Consider the following 5,492-nt stretch of genomic DNA (forward strand, 5'->3'; position numbering starts at 1 on the left):
TCCCAAAATTGATGCCCAGAGATAGTCGACTCTGCCTGGAATAGATTGCCACCCAAACCCGCCAACTCACGCTGGTTTTCCGATGGCCTCACCTACTAACCCGAGCATGGTCATCGCTCGCACCTTCCAAAACCTCCAGGGGCGCAGGCACTTTTCATTTACTGGCCATAAGGCCGACCGCCTTAAGCGTTAAGCGATAAGCGAAAGGCTTAGTTTGGACTTAGTTTTTGGAGCGACGAGGTCGCCGTTTTGTCAATTCTGAACCGATTTTCACGCGGTTTTCGACTGCCTGCGCCTGGGGAGCCGCCCAGAAGCCCCAGGCAGTGTTCTGGGTGGACTTCCGGACCGGTCCGGACCCGGTACCGGCCGGGGGAACCGCACCACGCCTTTTCTACACCGATTTTCGCGGGGTTTTCGACTGCATAGACGGGGCCACCTGCTGCAGGGCCCGAGGGAGGGCCTGCCTGAGCTGGGTCCGACGCAGGGCCCGGTTCCTGGAGCCCGCTGGGGGGGGGGGGGGGGGGGGGGTTCTCTAAGGCTCACGGCGGGCTGCTGAGGGGCCGGATCGGATGCAGACAGGCGCTCCTCTGCCCAGGTCTTTGCTCCCCTGCCCCACTAGGAATGGAAGACACACTGCCAACAGCTTCTGGAGGGTGATGGGCCCTGCTGCAGACCAGGTCCGACCCAGGTTTCAGCTATCCCACCCCGCAGGGACTTAAAGACACACTGCCATCAGCTTCTGGAGGCTGCTGAGCTCTACTATAGAGCAGGTCCGACCCAGGTTTCAGCTCCTGCAGCCCACTAGGACTTAAACACACACTGCCATCAGCGTCTGGATGGTGATGGGCCCTGCTGCAGACCAGGTCCGACCCAGGTATCAGCTCCTGCACCCCGCAGGGAATTGAAGACACACTGCCATCAGCTTCTGGAGGCTGCTGAGCTCTGCTATAGACCAGGTCCGACCCAGGTTTCAGCTCCTGCACCCCGCAGGGAACTAAACACACACTGCCATCTGCAACTGGAGGCTGCTGAGCCCTGCTGCAGACCAGGTCCGACCCAGGTTATGGCTCTCCCACCCCCCTGGGACTTAAACACACACAGCCATCAGCTTCTGGATGGTGATGGGCCCTGCTGCAGACCAGGTCCGACCCAGGTTTCTGCTCCTCAACCCCGCAGGGAATTAAAGACACACTGCCATCAGCTTCTGGAGGCTGCTGAGCTCCGCTGCAGGCCAGGTCCGACCCAGGTTACAGCTCTCCCACCCCGCAGGGAATTAAAGACACACTGCCATCAGCTTCTCGATGCTGCTGAGGCCTGCTATAGACCAGGTCCGACCCAGGTTTCTGCTCCTGCACCCCGCATGGACTTAAACCCACACTGCCATCGGATTCTGGAGGCTGCTGAGCCCTGATGCAGACCAGGTCCGACCCAAGTTTCAGCTCTCCCACCCCGCAGGGGATCAAACACACACTGCCATCAGCTGCTGGAGGCTGCTGAGCTCTGCTATAGACCAGGTCCGACCCAGGTTTCAGCTCTCCCACCAGGCAGGGACTTAAACACACACTGCCATCAGCTGCTGGAGGCTGCTGAGCTCTGCCATAGACCAGGTCCGACCCAGGTTTCAGCTCCTGCACCCCGCAGGGACTTAAACACACGCAGCCATCAGCTGCTGGAGGCTGCTGAGCTCTGCTATAGACCAGGTCCGACCCAGGTTTCAGCTCTCACACCAGGCAGGGACTTAAACACACACTGCCGTCAGCTTCTGGAGGCTGCTGAGCCCTGCTGCAGACCAGGTCCGACCCAGGTCTCAGCTCTCCCACCCCGCAGGGACTTAAACACACACTGATATCAGCTTCTGGAGGCTGCTGAGCTCTTCTATAGACCAGGTGCGACCCAGGTTTCTGCTCCTCCACCCCGCAGGGAACTAAACACACACTGCCATCAGCTTCTGGAGGCTGCTGAGCTCTGTTACAGACCAGGTCCGACCCAGGTTTCAGCTCTCCCACCAGGCAGGGTCTTAAAGACACACCGCCATCAGCGTCTGGAGGCTGCGGAGCTCTACTATAGACCAGGTCCGACCCAGGTTTCAGCTCCTCCACCCCGCCATAAGCTGCTGGAGGCTGGCTTCCGCTCCTCCACCCCGCCATCAGCTGCTGGGGGCTGGCTGGCTGCTGGAGGCTGGCTGCTGCTGCTGCTGCTCCTCCACCACGCCATCAGCAGCTGGAGGCTGCTGAGCTCTGCTATAGACCAGGTCCGACCCAGGTTTCAGCTCTCCCACCAGGCAGGGACTTAAACACACACTGCCATCAGCAACTGGAGGCTGCTGAGCTCTGCTGCAGACCAGGTCCGACCCAGCTTTCAGCTCCTGCACCCCGCAGGGACTTAAACACACACTGCCACCAGCTTCTGGAGGGTGATGGGCCCTGCTGTGGACCAGGTCCGACCCGGATATCAGCTCTCCCACCAGGCAGGGACTTAAACACACACTGCAATCAGCTGCTGGAGGCTGCTGAGCTCTTCTATAGACCAGGTCCGACCCAGGTTTCAGCTCTCCTACCAGGCAGGGACTTAAACACACACTGCCATCAGCTTCTGGAGGCTGCCGAGCCCTGCTGCAGACCATGTCCGACCCAGGTTTCAGCTCTCCCACCAGGCAGGGACTTAGAGGCACGCTGCCATCAGCTTCTGGAGGCTGCTGAGCTCTGCCATAGACCAGGTCCGACCCAGGTTTCAGCTCCTGCACCCCGCAGGGACTTAAACACACGCAGCCATCAGCTGCTGGAGGCTGCTGAGCTCTGCTATAGACCAGGTCCGACCCAGGTTTCAGCTCTCCCACCAGGCAGGGACTTAGAGGCACGCTGCCATCAGCTTCTGGAGGCTGCTGAGCTCTGCCATAGACCAGGTCCGACCCAGGTTTCAGCTCCTGCACCCCGCAGGGACTTAAACACACGCAGCCATCAGCTGCTGGAGGCTGCTGAGCTCTGCTATAGACCAGGTCCGACCCAGGTTTCAGCTCTCACACCAGGCAGGGACTTAAACACACACTGCCATCAGCTGCTGGAGGCTGCTGAGCTCTGCTATAGACCAGGTCCGACCCAGGTTTCTGCTCCTCCACCCCGCAGGGAATTAAAGACACACTGCCATCAGCTTCTGGATGGTGATGGGCCCTGCTGCAGACCAAGTCCGACCCGGGTTACAGCTCTCCCACCAGGCAGGGAATTAAACACACACTGCCATCAGCTTCTGCTGGCTGCTGAGCTCTGCTGCAGACCAGGTCCGACCCAGGTTTCAGCTCCTGCACCCCGCAGGGAACTAAACACACACTGCCATCACCTTCTGCTGGCTGCTGAGCCCTGCTGCAGACCAGGTCCGACCCAGGTTTCAGCTCCTGCACCCCGCAGTGGATTAAAGACACACTGCCATCAGGTTCTGGAGGCTGCTGAGCTCTGCTGCAGACCAGGTCCGACCCAGGTTATGGCTCTCCCACCCCGCAGGGACTTAAACACACACCGCCGTCAGCTTCTGGATGGTGATGGGCCCTGCTGCAGACCAGGTCCGACCCACGTTTCAGCTCTCCCACCCCGCAGGGGATGAAACACACACTGCCATCAGCTTCTGGAGGCTGCTGAGCTCTGCTAAAGACCAGGTCCGACCCAGCTTTCAGCTCTCCCACCAGGCAGGGAGTTAAAGACACACTGTCATCGGCTTCTGGAGGGTGCTGAGCCCTGCTGCACACCAAGTCTGACCCAGGTTTCAGCTCATCCACCCCGCAGGGACCTAAACACACACTGCCATCAGCTTCTGAGTGGTAATGGGCCCTGCTGCAGACCAGGTCCGACCCAGGTTTCAGCTCCTCCACCCCGCCATCACCAGCTGGAGGCTGGCTGCTGCTCCTGCACCCTGCCATCAGCTGCTGGAGGCTTCTGTTCCTCCACCCCGCCATCAGCAGCTGGAGGCTGGCTGCTGGAGGCTGGCTGCTGCTCCTCCACCCCGCCATCAGCTGCTGGAGGCTGGCTGCTGCTCCTGCACCCCGCCATCAGCTGCTGGAGGCTGGCTGCTGGAGGCTGGCTGCAGCTCCTCCACCCCACCATCAGCTGCTGGACGCTGGCTGCAGCTCCTGCACCCCGCCATCAGCTGCTGGAGGCTGGCTTCTGCTCCTCCACCCCGCCATCAGCTGATGGAGGCTGCCTGCTTCTCCACCCCGCCATCACTAGCTGGAGGCTGGCTGCTGGAGGCTGGCTGCAGCTCCTCCACCCCGCCATCAGCTGCTGGAGGCTGGCTGCTGCTCCTGCACCCCGCCATCAGCTGCTGGAGGCTGGCTGCTGCTCCTCCACCCAACCATCAGCTGCTGGACGCTGGCTGCAGCTCCTCCACCCCACCATCAGCTGCTGGACGCTGGCTGCAGCTCCTCCACCCCGCCATCAGCTGCTGGAGGCTGCCTGCAGCTCCTGCACCCCGCCATCAGCTGCTGGAGGCTGCCTGCAGCTCCTGCACCCCGCCATCACCAGCTGGAGGCTGGCTTCTGCTCCTACACCCCGCCATCAGCTGATGGAGGCTGCCTGCTTCTCCACCCCGCCATCACTAGCTGGAGGCTGGCTGCTGGAGGCTGGCTGCAGCTCCTCCACCCCACCATCAGCTGCTGGACGCTGGCTGCAGCTCCTGCACCCCGCCATCAGCTGCTGGAGGCTGCCTGCAGCTCCTGCACCCCGCCATCACCAGCTGGAGGCTGGCTTCTGCTCCTCCACCCCGCCATCAGCTGATGGAGGCTGCCTGCTTCTCCACCCCGCCATCACTAGCTGGAGGCTGGCTGCTGGAGGCTGGCTGCAGCTCCTCCACCCCGCCATCAGCTGCTGGAGGCTGGCTGCTGCTCCTCCACCCAACCATCAGCTGCTGGACGCTGGCTGCAGCTCCTCCACCCCACCATCAGCTGCTGGACGCTGGCTGCAGCTCCTCCACCCCACCATCAGCTGCTGGACGCTGGCTGCAGCTCCTCCACCCCGCCATCACCAGCTGGAGGCTGCCTGCTGCTCCTCCACCCCGCCATCAGCTGATGGACGCTGGCTGCAGCTCCTCCACCCCGCCATCTGCTGCTGGAGGCTGGCTGGCCGCTGGAGGCTGGCTGCTGCTCCCACACACCGCCATCAGCTGCTGGAGGCTGGCTGGCTGCTGGAGGCTGGCTGCTGCTGCTCCTCCTCCCCGCCATCACCAGCTGGAGGCTGGCTGCTGCTCCTACACCCCGCCATCAGCTGATGGAGGCTGCCTGCTCCTCCGCCCCGCCATCACCAGCTGGAGGCTGGCTGCTGGAGGCTGGCTGCAGCTCCTTCACCCCGCCATCACCAGCTGGAGGCTGGCTTCTGCTCCTGCACCCCGCCATCAGCTGCTGGAGGCTGGCTTCTGCTCCTCCACCCCGCCACCAGCTGCTGGAGGCTGGCTGCTGCTCCTGCACCCCGCCATCAGCTGCTGGAGGCTTCTGTTCCTCCACCCCGCCATCA

This window comes from Nothobranchius furzeri, unplaced genomic scaffold, assembly GCF_043380555.1.
Source record: "Nothobranchius furzeri strain GRZ-AD unplaced genomic scaffold, NfurGRZ-RIMD1 Scf040, whole genome shotgun sequence".
NCBI lineage: Eukaryota > Metazoa > Chordata > Actinopteri > Cyprinodontiformes > Nothobranchiidae > Nothobranchius > Nothobranchius furzeri.